Source organism: Babylonia areolata, chromosome 3 (assembly GCF_041734735.1).
Source record: "Babylonia areolata isolate BAREFJ2019XMU chromosome 3, ASM4173473v1, whole genome shotgun sequence".
NCBI lineage: Eukaryota > Metazoa > Mollusca > Gastropoda > Neogastropoda > Buccinidae > Babylonia > Babylonia areolata.
The window spans coordinates 64,040,229-64,059,140 of NC_134878.1; the positions used below are offsets into that span (position 1 = coordinate 64,040,229).

The 18,912-nt window shown below is 44.8% G+C and overlaps 1 protein-coding gene across 1 annotated transcript in view; it reads left to right on the forward strand.

Moving 5' to 3' along the window:
• The window catches only part of LOC143280407 (uncharacterized), a 52,583-nt gene that overhangs the window by 32,898 nt on the left and 773 nt on the right, over positions 1 to 18,912 (forward strand). The gene's annotated exons all lie outside the window — the stretch shown is intronic.

Sequence of the window (18,912 nt, forward strand, 5' to 3'; positions counted from 1 at the left end):
AGCTCTGTCTGATCTCAGTGAGGTGACAGCCCTTCACTGACATCCTGACCTGTAAGCTCTGTCTTACTTCAGGTGACAGCCCTTCACTGACGTCCTGGCCTGTAAGCTCTGTCTTACCTCAGTGAGGTGACAGCCCTTCACTGACATCCTGACCTGTAAGCTGTGTCCTATCTCAGTGAGGTGACAGCCCTTCACTGACGTCCTGACCTGTAAGCTCTGTCCTACCTCAGTGAGGTGACAGCCCTTCACTGACATCCTGACCTGTAAAATCTGTCCTGTCTCAGTGAGGTGACAGCCCTTCACTGACATCCTGACCTGTAAGCTCTGTCTAACCTCAGTGAGGTGACAGCCCTTCACTGACATCCTGACCTGTAAGCTCTGTCTTATGTCAGTGAGGTGAAAGCCCTTCACTGACGTCCTGACCTGTAAGCTGTGTCTGATCTCAGTGAGGTGACAGCCCTTCACTAACGTCCTGACCTGTAAGCTCTGTCTGATCTCAGTGAGGTGACAGCCCTTCACTGACGTCCTGACCTGTAAGCTGTGTCTGATCTCAGTGAGGTGACAGCCCTTCACTGACGTCCTGACCTGTAAGCTCTGTCTTACCTCAGTGAGGTGACAGCCCTTCACTGACATCCTGACCTGTAAGCTCTGTCTTACCTCAGTGAGGTGACAGCCCTTCACTGACATCTTGACCTGTAAGCTCGGTCTTATCTCAGTGAGGTGACAGCCCTTCACTGACGTCCTGACCTGTAAGATCTGTCCTGTCTCAGTGAGGTGACAGCCCTTCACTAACATCCTGACCTGTAAGCTTTGCCCTATCTCAGTGAGGTGACAGCCCTTCACTGACATCCTGTCTACCCGGACAGATGCAAAGCTGGGCCTGTTTCCTGTATCGGGCTGTGGAGTTATCATGACCCCCCCCCCTTTACCTCCCCACGCCCACTCCCATTACAGTGATGTCACTGATGATCTCTCAACATATAAACGTCTTATTCTGCGTGTAGCTTGACTTGATATAACTGTTGATCCTAAAAAAAAATAACACAGCCGGATATTTCTTAGTCTGTTTCAAAGGCCGTTCTCAAAGTTTCGATTCCGTGAGTATCTCCAATGCAGAACTCTTCTAGCGGAACATGATTGACTTTTTTCCAAATACCGTGCCAACACAGCAAAACCCAAGGCAGAACGGTCCTGGGCAGACCACGGTATACTGTTTGTCCATTGATATTCCTCACACACACGGCTGCAACACACACTGCAGTCCCTGTGAGAGGCAGCGCAGATGGCTGGTACCAGAACAACAATCTCATGTATGTGTGTAATACCCAGTCCTGTCTGACTGACCGCCACAACAGCATAGAAGACAACTGCTGTCCCGACTATCGGGGCCAGAATTTGATTAGTGGAGAGCGTCTTGCCCATGTTACATCCACACTGGCCAAGAGGGTTTCGGGACCGTCGGCGCTGGGATGGCTCCTGAAGGCCAGCTGAGGCTACAACACCAAGAGCCAGTGCAATCTTGCCTCCCAGTTTCCGAGTCACGGTCCTCCATAAACGACCAAGCTGTAAATGACTTCCGACTGCAATGGAGAAACCACTGGACATTCAGCTCTCGCTTTGCTGTAGGCCAAACTGTAAGCTTACGTCAATCTGTAACACAATCTCATAACGCACAAGAAAGCGGCGATGCAACATAATGAATAATATCAGTAATAATGTTTTTCCTGTCAGTGTCATGTTAACTCCCCCCCCCCCTTTTTTTTGTTTTTCGGTTTTTGTTTTGTAGTGGTCAGTCTAAATCAGTCTTACAATAGCACTCGTGGGGGGAAAACCCAGAGCGAATCGGGTGTCGTTTCCATTAGTCTTGCCGCGGGTACTGGCTATGTTTCTTACTGATATTTTTTGCCCCTTTAGGCGTTGTTTCTGTGTAGTGAGGGCCACACGTGTCTAAATGGCTGATTTCCACAGGCTCTCGTTTCTCAGGCTTGCTTGGTTTTCCTTCTCAGGACTTGTGTTCAGGGTCCCGTCCTCTGTCTGGTCGGTCTCCGATCAGTCGCCACAGAAAACAGGTCGGTTTTTTTGTTTTCACACAAGCACTGTTTCTCTCTTCCACTGTGTGTGTGTGTGTGTGTGTGAAATTTGTTTCTGCGTTTAGTCAGCAGAACTATGAGAGCCTCCCTTCACATTCCCCGCTCCTGCCATCAGTGTGGTAGCACCGTGATTTGTCTCCCCTGCACCCCGTACGTGACTGTTCGTGACAATGCGCTGTGTGTGCAGCCACAAACTGCTGTCAACATACAACAAATCATTCGCACTGAAAACACCATGTAAACAATTCTACATATCCATGTTTTTGAAAATAGCCGTCTATGATTGATCTGACGCGCTGAACTGATCACGCTTCTGATCAGAATCAATCAGTCAACTGGAAAATCAATCAACCGACTATTCACTCAATACAAACGTATTCTTACAGTGCTTTGTCTCTGGTTGTGTGTTTGAGGGGTCGGGTGATGTCATGGCGGTTTTGTGGATTGACCGACCGTCCTTGAGAGTGAGCATGAGAGTGTTTGTACGTGCGTTTATGTCCTAAAAACAAACAAACAAACAAACAAAAAAACAATGGCGAAAATCGCTTCTATCATTTTACATAGTTCCACCGTCGCTTGCCGTTAACTGTTAAGTTTCAGAACTCACAAACACAGAAACGGCTGAATAAAAAAAAATCCCTCTTTCACCAAAGATTCCCTTCCGCCGGGACAAAAGGGAAGGGCATTACAAGATCGCCGCCGCTGTTGTTGTTGGTGATGAAAAGTACTGAACTAAAGAGCGAATGTGTCAACGAACACGAGGAAATGGAATTCTTTAGCACACGTGCTTGTGCCGGTGTGTGTGCGTGCGTATGTGTGTGTGTGTGTGTGTGTGTGTGTGTGTGTGTGTGTGTGAGAGAGAGAGAGAGAGAGAGCGCCCACAACAACTGCAAAACGCCCCAAGTCGATGCCCAAAACACGTGCCACAGCAGCACACAAGTTACCTGATACTCCGCACTGCAGACACGGCGTTCACAGACACGGGCTGTGGATGAAGTCACACCACTCCCTCACGTCTGGCATCGTGATGTCACAGGAGGCAGGGAGGGGGGGGGGGGGTACATGACAGGTGTGTGCCGCTCTTCCAACCATCTGCAATCCGAACACATGATGCAGCGATTACACACAGTCGACCCAGTGGAAAGCCAGTGATCACCAGTTCGAATCCCACTGTGGGATCGATATTTTTTTTTTCTGTTACTCCCATCCCTCCTTTCAGACCTTGAGTGGTGGTCTGGGTGCTAGTCATTCAGAGGAGATGATAAAACCAAGGTTCCGTAAGCAGTGCGACATCAGTGAGCGAAAAGAACCCACAGTAGCAAAAGGCTGTCCCTGGCAAACATCCGTTTCAATATTCCACTTGATAATCAAACACATTTGCAGACATTATATATATATATATATATATATATGAAAAACAAATAAATTTGCACGCAGGAAAAAAATACAAAAAAAAGAGGGTGGCGCTGAAGTGTAGTGACGCACTCTCCCTGGGGAGAGCAGCCCAAATTTCACACAGAGAAAAATCTGCTGTGATAAGAAATACAAATACGTGTGTGTGTGTGTGTGTGTGTGTGTGTGTGTGTGTGTGTGTGTACATACATACATATATATATATATATATATATATATACACAAGGGTGGCGCTGTACTGTGGCAGCCCGAATTTCACACAGCGAGATATGGTGAGACACAAAGTAATACAACACAATAGATACTTCACCATAAAACTACTGGCTGTAATATTCAGTCTGATGTTGTGGCAAGCCTAGTGAGACCACTGAGTGCTGTAGAAGACCTATTGATAAACACACACACGGGTGCACTGCAGCAAGCACTACTGAGCTAGAGACTAACACTGCAGACGGTGGTACCAAGGACAAAGTTCCATGTACTGCAAACAAATTCAGCTGAGCAGCTTTTCTTTGGTTGAGTCTGTTTTGCTGCGAACATTGTCCAAGCCGATTGCCAGAACTTTTGACTCATCTGAGGACATACTTCTATCATACAGATTTTCTGCCTGAATTTTTTTGTTTTCCTGTCGACTCTTCGACTTCTTTCTTGGACAGGGAGGAAGGTGGCTGACTAGTTAAGACGCTTATCTGTCAATACAGTGTCTGTGAGGGTCTGGGTTCGAATCTCAGTCTCGACCCTTCTTTAAAGTTTGACTGGAAAATCAAACTAAGTGTCTAGTCATTGGGACGAGACGATAAACCGAGGTCTCTTGTGCCACACGCATTTTGCACACTGAAAAAGAACCCGTGGCAACACAACTCTTGCTTTCTAGCAAAAATCTATAGAAGTCCACTCTGATATGTACACAGAGCTGGCCAGGCTCAGGCATCTATCTAACAGATGTGATGTATCGTATATGGGATTGTCCGAACGCAGTGACGCCTCCTTGAGAAACAAAATGAAACTGAATCTTCCTCTTCAATCGACAAGCGTCATCAGAACTGGAAAGTACTGAGCTGTGTCGAGGAAGTTGCACACAACACGATGGGACACAAGTTGCCTCGTGTGACCAGCTCTCTCTTGTTTCCACACTGACGTCCATGGACCACGTTCTGGCGGTTTGTAGATCATGTTATCTTGGCATCAAAACACACAGTGTCGTCATTTTGGAATTCCGTCTGCAGGTTGTCTTTCTGATGCCACGCTTGCTGTGGAGTTGTGCAGTCTGTGTGGAGACGCTGAATGCTGACGGCATCACTTGGGAGGCTGGACAGGGGCAGAGATGGAATATACTGACAACTTTCCCAAGACAGTTACTGTAGGGACCATGGTAATACATAGACCTACATTTCTACAATTCTTTGCGCATGAAACCTGGGGGCTGGGGGTGCGGAGGGGGAAGGGAGGATGGGGCTGATACTCTGATGACCAGTCTCCATTAAATCACCATTCTAAAGCACTGTGGGTGCGTGCGTGCGTGCTGCGACTAACTTTTTGACTCGCTCTTATTTTTTGTTCGTTCTTTCCCTTAAGTACAGCTTGCGATTTTTACTCTCCAGCCAAGCCATAATGACGCCCCCCGCCCCACCCCCAAACTCGGTCAGCTGTCATGTCTGTAACGCACAAACATCCGTCATGACCCCAACAGCCAGCAGCTAAACGCAGACGATCTTTCTTCCTGACTCTCTCCCAAGTCCTGGACCAATTCTGGCAACAAAATGGCTTCTGTCACAAGTTCCCTCCCTTGAAGATGTCTCCCACGCCCCCCTTCCCCCCCGCCCCCAAGCTCCCCTCGCCATTTTATCGCTAGGCCCTTAACCACCCCGCAGAAAGGGCTGGGGCAGAGTTTCTGGCCTTGAGACTGAAGACTTTTAACGTGGATGTATTCACTTATCATTGATTCGACTCTGGAAAGAAAATCTGCCACGGGGAAGAACTTTTCACTTGCACTGCATAAATATACATCAATTGTGCATCTATTCAAATGATGGATAATTGTTTTGGCAATATAACCAGATATTCCAAACATTTAACTGTTCCCTTGCAGTGCATCAATATAAATCCAGTGTGAACCTGTTCCAGTGATGATGGCTAACTGTGTTGTCAATAACTGAAAACCGATATTTGAAGCATCAAAAGATAATGTGGGCCGATTATTGACGACAGATAAGCAAAACGAACTCCAACATATTCAGCACTAACGAATCTGATCTTAACTACACGAATGAAGTTTTCTTCTTCTTCTTTTTTTTTTTTTTTTTTTTTTAAATCACGTAGGCCAGCCTCAATCATAATTATGCAATACGTTTTAAAACGCACTGATCATGACAAATGTGAGCACGTTCCGATTTTTACCCAATAATGTGAATGTTCATCTTTGATGCCAACATTTATCCGAATTGCTGGATCCTTGTGAATTCATGTTTGACCAAGCACACGTTGTCATACTGAATACACTGGACTATTTCTTTCTGAGAGTGTCACGTGTTTTTCCACACGAATTCCGCGTTTTTTGGTGTAATGATGAGTGTCTTGTTGTGAAAAAAAGAAAGGTGTAATCATGATTGTTGCAACCTTCCCCATGATTTTAACGGCTACCAAACGGCCGTTTGAAACGTATCTTGATTGTTTTTACCTGGCGTTGTGTCCATGCCCCGTGTGTTGAATGTCATTTGATGTGATGTCGAGTGTCCAGCCCACAGATGCAGGGGCGCTTTGCTGCATGGTTACTGCTATTTCACTTGGTAATAAATGAACAAGTTCCCTTCACTGGGTGTGCTTTTGCTTGTCTCGTGTGTGCGCGCGTGCACCATGTGCGTGTCCAGTACATCTTGAAGGAGAAAAAGTGTGGATAGAAAGCCATACTATCAACTTTGTGCAATCAAAGCCTACATGTATAGATATACACATGTGCATACGCACACATACACAATTAGAGACAGACAGTGGGAGACAGAGACCGAGCGCCAGATAGGTAGAAACATACAGAAGGCTCTTCCACACAGCACAACACCTCCGCACTTTTGATTGTGTTTTATTTGATGAAAGTTGACATTATTGTTTGTTTTCGAAAATTCAAAACCACCACATTCATAACTCGGAAAACCAAAATCCAACAGCCAAATACTATGAAAGATGAGGAACAGTATATTGTCCAGAGTTTAAAAAAAAAAAAAATCCGTGAACACACTCAAGCGAACAGACACAGGGTATAACGAAAGGGTCAGGGTCACATGGACCACTGGGGTATGAATGCAATGACACACACAATATAATAGCTTTGTGTGTCTACGTGCTTCTGTGAGTTTGTTTTGTTATATTTGTGTATGTGAGAGAGAGAGAGAGAGAGAGAGAGAGAGAGAGAAGAAAGAATATGTGTGCACGTGAATATGTGTGCGTGTGTTGGACGTGCGCGGGGAGGAGGGACAAAGGCGACTGACAGTGAAGAGGGAGGTAAGCAGACACGTGTGGACAAAGGGAAACCACGGGGGGCATAAGGAGCGAAGGCAGGAGAAATCAGAATGAATGCACTGCGGAACGAGACAGGTATGTCTGGGAAAAGGAGACGTTACGTTCAAAGGATGGCTGGATGTGAGAGAGAGAGAGAGAGAGAGAGAGAGAGAGAGAGGAAAGAGACAAAGAAGGGACGCAGACCCAGACCCACAGAGACAGACAAAGAAGGGGAACAGACCCACACAGACAGACAAAGAAGGGGAACAGACCCACACAGACAAAGAAGGGGAACAGACCCACAGACAGACAAAGAAGGGGAACAGACCCACACAGACAGACAAAGAAGGGGAACAGACCCACACAGACAAAGAAGGGGAACAGACCCACACACACAGACAAAGAAGGGGAACAGACCCACACAGACAAAGGGGAACAGACCCACACAAAGAAGGGGAACAGACCCACACAGACAAAGAAGGGGAACAGACCCAGACAGACAAAGAAGGGGAACAGACCCACACAGACAAAGAAGGGGAACAGACCCACACAGACAGACAAAGAAGGGGAACAGACCCACACAGACAGACAAAGAAGGGGAACAGACCCACAGAGACAGACAAAGAAGGGGAACAGACCCACACAGACAAAGAAGGGGAACAGACCCACACAAAGGGGAACAGACCCACAGAGACAGACAAAGAAGGGGAACAGACCCACAGAGACAGACAAAGAAGGGGAACAGACCCACACAGACAGACAAAGAAGGGGAACAGACCCACACAGACAAAGAAGGGGAACAGACCCACACAGACAAAGAAGGGGAACAGACCCACAGAGACAAAGAAGGGGAACAGACCCACACAGACAGACAAAGAAGGGGAACAGACCCAGACACACAGAGAAAAGAGAACACAGAAGGAAGTGACAACAACCCATAACACAAGCCTCGGGAAGGGAGAGAACCGACACAGAGTGCAAACATGGGGAGAGAACTGTCAGCCACACAGCCCACAGGAAGGGAGAGAACCGACACAGAGTGCAAACATGGGGAGAGAACTGTCAGCCACACAGCCCACAGGAAGGGAGAGAACTGACACAGAGTGCAAACATGGGGAGTGAACTGTCAGCCACACAGCCCACAGGAAGGGAGAGAACCGACACAGAGTGCAAACATGGGGAGTGAACTGTCAGCCACACAGCCCTCAGGATCTCACACAACGGGCACACAAACACACGTCCACCCCTCACCAACAAACTCACAGGAAGAAAAGAGCAAAACATACCAAAGGTCAATAAAACACTCCCCCTCCCCGACCCAACTTCTCTCTCTCTCGCTCGCTCGCTCTGTCTCTCTGATCACATGTCACAACACTGTTAAATCGCTCCACGATACAAAACAAAATCGTTGATACAGAGATAACTGCTCTGACAGTAAAATTCAAAGTTCTATCTAAACCGTCAGCTTCCAAAACCATTCAGCTCTGAAGTCAATTACTGGGCAAAATACAGATAATAGGACAGCGGGAGGGGGCCAGAAAAACAAAGGGAAGTTGACAATTTTGCCATGAATGAATCAAAGGCATACATCACGAGCAAATGAAAGAAAAAGAATGGTAAAGAAGAAAAGGGCAAAACAAAACACGGGAAACCATACCAACAATAACACAAAACGCGGCATTACAGTCAAATATTCATTACAAAGGTTACCTTTTGAAACCTTTCAAGTTAAGATGTCATGTTCATACATATTTATATTTATTTACCACGCTCGCGATTGCCCCAAAGGTACACACATATTCCACAGCTTGCTGGCCACAACGGAGGAGTCAGTACTGAAGGAAAGATTTATGGTCGTATTTTCGCACTCCGCGGCCTGCCGACTGGCTATGAATATGCAGATGAAACCTCTGCGATTTCCCATCGCATAGATAAGTAACCCAAAACCCGTAGCAGGAGACATCTGTATTCGAGTGATTAAATCCAATACACATAATATTGTTCTGCTCGTGCATGCACTCTCACGCGCACACACATACCAACACATACATACACGCAGAGGAAGCAAGAAAGAGAGGCGAGAAAGAAAAGGAAAAAAAAAAAAAAAAACCACCCCAAAACAACAGAATTCTTTGTCGATCTGTCACAAGCTGGGTACAATAAACATATATGCATAACGTTAACACACCAGTCGGATTACTGGCTCGTCAAGAAAGGAAATAAAACAAGCAGAGAGAAGAGCTATAAAAGGCGGAGCAATGTATTCACAAGACAGGACCTCTTCCCCAACCCCCCCGAGCTGGAGGGAAGAGCGGAAGAGTGGGACATAGGAATTAGTTTTTCATGACTTTCCAAATTTCTCAAGCGTTTTCTGGCTTGCAGTTCCTTTTTTAATGACAGACAAACGATATAGATCTCAAGTTAGCAAATTATTCTTAGGGTGGTTGTAGATGATACTTATTAATTTTTATTTGATTAATTGGTTTGCGTGACCATGATATGTTTATGTCAGATGGATATAAAATGTCGTGGTGGTACTAGTAGTAGTAGCAGCACCACCACCATGTAGTAGTAGCAGTTGTAGCAGCGGCGGTAGTAATGAAACATCTAAACAGTCACCTCTTTGTTCCATAAAATAGCGTGCTATTATATACTCTCAAAGTCCTTTGAAATTAACAACTCTGTATCGAATGCATTGAATGTTTTGCCTTGTCTTCAAAAACCAGTCTGTGTGTCTGGTGGCCGTAAATCCGAACACGTAAATTAATCAAAACGAATTTAAAGGGGGAAAAAATGGGAGAAAGGAAAACAGTCTTGATCACGCAATGTAGTGGATCACAAAGTCAGCATTTTTATTTTACCCGTTTTCACAACTGCATGGTATGGGAACTTTGATTCTGTCTCCGTCACTGTGTATGTAATTATATGCTTTGATATCAGTGCGTATGGGTATAATTATCAGTGCGCGCGCGCGCATGTGTGTGTGTGTGTGTGTTTCGGTGTTAGGGTGGGTATTTATTCTTGTGTGTGCGTGTGCGTGTGTGTGTGTGTGTGTGTGTGTGCGTGCGTGCGTTCGTTTCGGTGTTAGGGTGGGTGAGTATTTATTCTTGTGTGTGCGTGTATGTGTGTGTGTGTGTGTGTTTCGGTGTTAGGATGGGTGGGCGGGTGGGTGTACTTATTTGTGTGTGTGTGTGTGTGTGTGTGCGTGTTGTTATTTACTTTTGCGTCATACACCATAATTATATTATTACTGTTTGGTATTACTTTCTGCAGTTACTGTAAAGCGCTTGAGTGTTAAGGCGCTACATAGACCTCTATTATCATTAATATCATTCTGTTAGTGTGTGTGTGTGTGTGTGTGCGTGCGTGTGTGTGTGTTAAAACACATCGACAGGCAAACGCAGACGACAGAGAGAGAGAGAGAGCAGCCGGCACAAATGTGTGTAAACTGTGTATGTCACCATTTCTGAATATTTCTCAACCCGTATAGCTTTCCCAGTTTATCACTATCAGTGGAAGTTAACTGTCACTGTGTTGTCCCAATTCAGCTCAAACTTCAACTATGTACCCGTAACAACACATCACAAAAGCCAAAATGGAAACTCGTCAGCAAAGAAATTTGGTCAAGAGCTTCGGAAAACATTCCACTGAGTCATTTTCGTCCAAAACCAAAAGCAACCACGACAACCAACTACGCAAAACAAAAAAAACAAAGAAAAAGCAATGAAATTTCTACGCTCAAACCAATTATGCTGGGAATTAAACATTTAAATTTCCGTACCTTTGAAGCAGTATCCATTCACTGATTCCAACTGGAAATAGCAAGTTGTTCACATTGTCACCAGCTCTTTGTCTCCTCCATTTGTTCATGAAGGTTGGCCGCGCTTGGTCTACCAAACGACAGTGATGTCTAGTCCGCGCGTCAACGTGCACGCTTTGCACGCTTTTTGAGAAACCAACCGGCAATCTCGCTATTCCAAGAATTGTACACCTCCCTTCCTTTGCGGTCTTTTATTCTGTTTATTCTTAAGTAATTTTCTATGAAATTAAATTACCCAACAACTAAAAATAAAATAAAACACCATAAAATCACTCGCTACTGTCGTGGTTTTTTTGTTTTTTGTTTGTTTGTTTTTTAAATGACAGATAACAATTGCTGGCATCCAATTGACACAACAGCTTCGAAAAAGCTCACCTGTTCTGTCCACATTCAATGTAACAGCCAAATTTGCTTGACTCGTTTTCAGTGAACTCGACGAGGTTAAAAAATGTGCCTCAGTAGTCAGCAGACAGTTGCTTTCTTGGTTTGGTTATTGTTTAATGTTAGTGTGCCGGAGATAACTAAAAAATAATGATGATCTCTATTTCAAACTAAAAGCCTGGAAAACATCCGACACGAGTCTTGACATGTTTTTGTGCAAGAAGTAATTTTGTTTGTTTTGTTTTTTTTGTTTTTTGCAAGAAGCAATTTCGTAAATGAATGAGGAAATCAATAAACAAACAAATAAATAAACTAAGATAAATAGATAAACAAAATAAACGGTTAACATCACGATTTTCAAGGGCAGTTGGTTTTTACATGCAAGAAATTCAACAAACTGGAGTCTCTTAAATCAAAATGCATTAAAAAAGAAAAATATCTAAAATGAATTAAAAAAAAAAAAAAAAATGAAAATAAAAAAATAAAGTCTGCAATTGTGGCGCCACGAAGACGAATGGACTGACATGACCATTAATTTTATCTACAAACAACAGGACCATTAACTTTTATCTACACACAACATGACGAATAATGAAAGCAACATCAGCATAAAAATCATTTGTCGTATCGGATATATACTGTACCATATTAAAAAAAAGAATTCAGAGATCTTCTGTAAAGACAAGAGCTGCATCGCCTTCCACTGCTTATATATATATATATATATATATATATATATATATATATACTATTTATCATCACTATGACCTATTTTGAACCCCCTCTCAAGAGTAATTCCGAACACAACATCGTCATTTGACGGCAGGCCTGAAGGCGAGAGAATTTTGTGTGACTGACGTCAACGGAACACTGTCAGTCAATGTAACACAAGAGGCCATAACTGTATTATATTACACAACCGCCTTAACAGCAACATTCAACAACAAAAACGAAAATGAAATGCGCGCGCAAGCTCAGAGAGAGACAGAGACAGACAGACAGACAAACTTACACATACTGGAATCGAGATGGAGAGATCGAGGCCTTCACATATACAAGAGTCCCTCGCTCTAGTTCCTTTCCTCACTTTCTCATGCACGGGCCCCCACGCACAACACACACACACACACACACACACACACATATACATACTTGAATACACACACACACACACACACACACACACACACACATATATATATATATATATATATACACACATAGATATGTATATATAACACATGCTTCATCTCCACCCCCAAAGAACTGACAAGAATACTTCCAGAGAATGGAAAAAAAAAAAAACAGAAAAAAGATTTCTGTCAGAAAGTAGAAGAAAAAGAATCTGATCCCCGAACGAGAGCCGAGCTGATGCTATAATTATGTGACCACGTGCGAACAGCCGACAATCGATATGCCCACCCCGCGGACACCACACAACACCGCAGGGCGCACACACACACACACACACACACACACGCGGACACGCACAGAAACACCGCAGGGCGCACACACACACACACACACACACACACACGGACAGACCGTGAAACAGACAAACCCAGGACGCTAAATGCGCGGTGAACAGGTGGGTAGGAGTCACATCACATGAACAGCAGAAGAGACAGTGGGCTTCATTCTGTTTATTGGAGTCATTTGTCTGTTTATCTACTTTTTACCTTTCTATTCATTCATTTCTCGTTTATTTTGATACTCGTTTATTTATCCATTATTTTGTTTTGTTTACTTTACTCAATCATTACGTACCGGTTTTGACTAAACTGTTTACTTTACTCAATCATTACGTACTGGTTTTGACTAAACTGTTTACTTTACTCAATCATTACGTACCGGTTTTACTAAACTGTTTACTCAATCATTACGTACCGGTTTTACTAAACTGTTTACTCAATCATTACGTACCGGTTTTACTAAACTGTTTACTTTACTCAATCATTACGTACCGGTTTTACTAAACTGTTTACTTTACTCAATCATTACGTACCGGTTTTACTAAACTGTTTACTCAATCATTACGTACCGGTTTTACTAAACTGTTTACTCAATCATTACGTACCGGTTTTACTAAACTGTTTACTTTACTCAATCATTACGTATCGGTTTTACTAAACTGTTTACTCAATCATTACGTACCGGTTTTTACTAAACTGTTTACTTTACTCAATCATTACGTACCGGTTTTACTAAACTGTTTACTTTACTCAATCATTACGTACCGGTTTTACTAAACTCAGTCATTACGTACCGGTTTTACTAAACTCAATCATTACGTACCGGCTTATTTTGTGATATATATATTTTTTAATGTATGTATTTACTTATATTTATTTCCATATGCTGTTTATCAAGTTGAACGATTACGATTTCTGCACAACTGTTGATTAGCCTGTTTCTGTCGTAAAATAATGCGGACTGTTCCCATCACCACCAGCAGTATAGCGGGTTTTCCAAACAGCCTGGAAACTGCCGAAGCCTGTCGGACGATGCGACTGACTTTGTGTGAAAGAGGATTCACGCGGGCCTGGTCTGTCGAACAGTTAAGGCGCTTATCTGTCATTACAGTGTCCCTCAGGGCCTGGGTTCGAAACCCGGTCTCACCCTTGCTCCCAAGTCTGACAGGAAACTCAAACCGAGCGTCTAGTTATTGGGGTGAGGCGACAAATCGAGGGCTCCGTGTGTAGCACGCACTGGGCGCACTGAAAAAGAAGACGTGGTACAACTAAGTGTTGCCCTCTGGCAAAACTCTGACGAAGAACTGCACTGTGATCAGGACACGAATACCTATGCATGCACTCAAGTGGTGACAAGCGCGTTGAGTCAGGCATCTGCCTAGCAGATGGGGTGTTGCCTGTTGGATTTGTCCGAAGGCGGTGACACCTCCTTGAAAAACTGAAACCGTTGAGGATTCACTGACATGGCTGTGTGCAGAGGGAAGGGAGGCAAGGGAGGGTGGAATTTCTCCAACATCCTCTGTGAACAAGGGGTGCCTCCAAAAGGGGAGGTCAGTCACCATGCATGGCGCGACATGCCACTGTGCTCATTGAAACACGTTATGCTACCCTTCCGTCCCTTCTACCTGTGTGTGTGTGTGTGTGTGTTTCCAGGTCTTTGGTAATGGCGATTCAAGGAGATAAACAGCTTTCAAACAGCAGATTTCCTTCCTACGCCCCCCTCTCCCTACCCATACAAAACACTGTGCACCCCTACCCCCCTCCTCCCCGAAAAAAAGCATGACTATCACTGTTCATTGCCCAGCTGAACAAATACATGCTGGCTCAGTTCACTGTGTGTGTGTGTGCGTGTGTGTGGTGTGTGTGTGTGTGTGTGTGTGTGTGAACAAGAGAGAAGACTACAGCCGGGGAGGGAGGGGTGGGGGGGGGGGGGGCTTAGCCGGATCTGAAGCTGTCTGGACATTGACAAGGACGACGGTATCATACCCAAATGACGATGGCGGTGGACAGACAATCCGTCATCCTCAGGACCAATGGGAACCCCGGCTCACACACACACCTCGGTCCCTGCACGTGAAGACAACGTGGCGCCCAGACGTTGCTACCCCCCACCCCCACCCCCCACCCCCGCCCCCCACACCCAGCTCCCTCCCCTTCCACCTTTCCCCACCAGCCTTTGTGTGTGGAAAGATGTTCAGTTCGACGATATCGCCGACATCTTTTGCGGGGCTTCAGTAATGGTGTGTGGGGGAGGATAAAAAATATCTGATCTTCGCGATACTGCATGAAGTAACGTTAGTGAATCAGAACAAACAGGGTTCCCAGTGTGTGTGTGTGTGTGTGTGTGTGTGTGTGTGTGTGTGTGTGTGTGTATGTGTGCGTGTCTGTGTGTGTGTATGTGTGTGTGTGTTGTTTTGTTGTTGTTTTTTGTCAGGAATATGTCGTCACAGGTACAAGATGTTTCATGTATGGAGAGTGGAATTCTGCTGAAAGTACAGATCAATATAAAGATAAATATAAATGCCAAAGTAAAAACTGAACTGCGCCCCAAGCTTCCGCTCTTAAAAAACCTTCCCAAAACCAACAAATTGTCAGTAAATGTCATGAACGACTGTTGGTAAATTAATGTCTTCTCTCATTGTCTCTTGGTTTTCGGAGTCATTTCTTGACCGTCAGCTGCGGCGTCAGGACAGATTTCAGCCTGTAACACACGGTGCGTTTCTGATGAGTCAACAAGCGTGCGTGTCGGGCTTAAAGCGCACGTGCTCTTCAAGTTTTGCTGGTCCCAGACGGATGGCAAAGGACCTTACCAGCGCGTTTCCAGTTCTGTACGCGCAAATTTCTTTCTTTTCTTCCTGCCTTCGGGGGCTGCGACTCCCACATTCACCCCTTATCTATGAGAGGACTTTTATGTGTGTTTCCGTTTTTACCATGCCATATATGACGCAGCCATAACCCGTTTTCGGGGGGTACGTGACGGGGGTATGTGCGACGATGGATCACTCCCAATCAGCCCCCCTCAACTCCCCCCCAACCCCCCCTAAAGCTCTTCCCCCTCCCCCGCCAACATGCAAATAGCCAGCTCTCACCTATGCCCCATACGTTGATTACTGGGTTAAAAAGAACAAAAACCGTGTGCTGACTGTCTGACAGAATGACGATTCCATTCTTGCCTCTCCCCTTCTTCTCCTGACCAATTTCTGGCTAACAACAACACAGACTGACCGATCCAGGGAATCACATGGAATGGCGATTCCATTTTGACTGTTCTTCACACATCATGAGAAGTCAAATGTAAGGACGAATCCATTCCCGTACGTTATCTGCATATTATTCGCAAACCATGACGCTTACGCTTATGCCGAGCTTGCCACGAGGGCGATTTCGTTTGCTTGCCACACAGTGCTGTTGAAGTGCGAGGTGGTCATCAATACTGCAGTCTGTTCGCAGTGGCGTGAGAATGATTCCATGATTCCACGATCTCTGCCCTCCCCTCTAACAGAACACAAATCAAGGCAGGCGTCATAACGATGGACGATTCCAGTATAGCTGTCCCACCCTCGACTCGACCCACTACTAACGACCATGCGCAAAGACGATTCTATTGTATCACCGTCACGTCACGTTCGCAATCCAAAACGCGAGACGGAAGCCTCTCTTGAACACAATGCAATCCAAACTTTCAATAAGCTCTGGACCTGTGCATATCATACAAAATGGGAATACAAATATGAGGCACGGACAGGCAGACTGTCCAACAAAGATAAGGATAGAGATTTTCGAATATTCGCTGGAAAAAAGTGACATTTTCCGGCTGAATGCAATACGAAGTTTAATTTCAAGAAAAGGCGAGAGAGAGACAGACAGACAGACAGACAGACAGGCAGACATAGAGAGAGAAGCAACGCTTTATTGAAAACTTACAGAACCCCTGAGAAAAAGAAAATGAAAAAAAAAGCCTTAGATTCCGCAAGCAACATCATCGACCCCTCCCTCCCCCACCACCACCACCAACCCCATCCCCCACCTCACCCCTATCCCACCCCCTCCTTCCTATTGATTGATCGATCGAAACTCGTCCAAAGTTTCTGACCCCCCCACCCCCATCCGCCCCCCACCTCCCTCTCATTCTCCGTTCGTCTCTCCCCCACTCCACCCCCCTGCCCACCCCCACAGCAATTTGATGGATCTATTTTCGTCTGCCACGTTTAGTCCTTGCATTATTCGTTGCCAGTGTGTTCGTCTTCTTGTTTCTACCTGACCGTGTGTCTGACTCCTCGTCTTTCTTTCTGAATGTGTAGGAGAGAGAGAGGGGGGGGAGAGGGAGAAAGATATATATATAGAGAGAGAGGGAGAGTGAGAGAGAGAAAGAGGGGGGGGGGGGGGGGAGAGAGAGAGGGAGAGAGAGAGAAAGAGGGAGAGAGAGAGTGGGAGAGAGACAGTAAGAGAGAGACAGTGAGAGGGAGAGAGAGAGGGGGAGAGAGAGAAAGAGGGAGAGAGAGGGGGGAAGAGAGAGAAAGAGGGAGGGAGAGAGAGAAAGAGGGAGATAGAGAGAGAGGGAGGGAGAGAGAGAGGGAAAGATGAAGAGAAAGATGGAGAGAGACAGAGGAAGGGAGACAGAGATAGATGTAGATGGGAAAAGAGTGTGTGTATTCTTATATGTTTGGGGGGAGAGGGTGATTGTTTTGTGTTGCCACTATGTGAGGAAGAAACTTGGCCACTTGGTTTCAAATGTCGACGATCAGTTTACAAGTCCCTTCTTTCTCTTCGACATTTCGGATACATTTATGTGTCTTTGTTGTTGTTGTTGTTGTTGTTGCTGTTGTTTTTTTTAACTAAACAAGTTGTTTTCGTTTTCATTTTAATTCTCTATCCGTTTAGATTACATAAAAAAAATCCCGCATCTACCTTCACCTTTCCCGAAGGGTCAGAGGTGAAGGTCTCTGACGGTAAAAGCAGTCCGTTTCAATTATATATCTGGATACTGACAAAACACTCCAAAAAAAAGAATTAAATCCCGCGCTTTTTTTCTGGTCGCAAGTGAAATGGTAACGTCACACTGACCTTAAGGATGAAAAAAGGAACGTGCTGGTTACCCATATGCGCTGTGCAGTATCATGGATCGTACGACAGGGCACTGGTGTGTGGCTTTCCGTTCTGGGAATTTTTGTTGTTGTTTTTTCTTTTCTTATTTTTACATTGTCAACTCGTTGGAGACGCTTAGAAAGGAAGAACATAATATTCTATACTCTACCCACTTTTCTTTTCTATATCTATTCTGGCGTTCCGCAGTGTGTGTGTGTGTGTGTGTGTGTGTGTGTGTGTGTGTTCCTTTCTTAAAATGACTAATATTGACCCACTAGGTATTCCCAATCCGGCTGATCCAGTTATGGTTCATCATCGACAATGTCATTTCCCCTCAGTCTTTATTTATCTATTTGTGGTTATTTACTTCTTTACTCATTTTTTTAATGTCCTTTGTTGTGAACAGCGAGTCTTGACAATTATCACCTTTCTATTTACCGTCCTCTGATGTGAACAGCGAGTCTTGACAATGATCACCTTTCTATTTACCGTCCTCTGATGTGAACAGCGAGACTTGACAATGATCACCTTTCTATTTACCGTCCTCTGATGTGAACAGCGAGTCTTGACAATGATCACCTTTCTATTTACCGTCCTCTGATGTGAACAGCGAGTCTTGACAATGATCACCTTTCTATTTACCGTCCTCTGATGTGAACAGTGAGTCTTGACAATGATCACATTTCTATCTACTGTCCTTTGATGTGAACAGCGAGTCTTGACAATGATCACCTTTCTATTTACTGTCCATGATCACATTTCTATTTACTGTCCTTTGATGTGAACAGCGAGTCTTGACAATGATCACCTTTCTATTTACCGTCCTCTGATGTGAACAGTGAGTCTTGACAATGATCACATTTCTATCTACTGTCCTTTGATGTGAACAGCGAGTCTTGACAATGATCACATTTCTATCTACTGTCCTTTGATGTGAACAGCGAGTCTTGACAATGATCACATTTCTATCTACTGTCCTTTGATGTGAACAGCGAGTCTTGACAATGATCACATTTCTATTTACCGTCCTCTGATGTTAACAGTGAGTCTTGACAGTGATCACATTTCTATTTACTGTCAAGCTTACGGGTGTCATAGCCACGCCTGCTCAAGAACAGAAACACTGACGTCAGTAACTATAATTTTGAACGTAACTGGA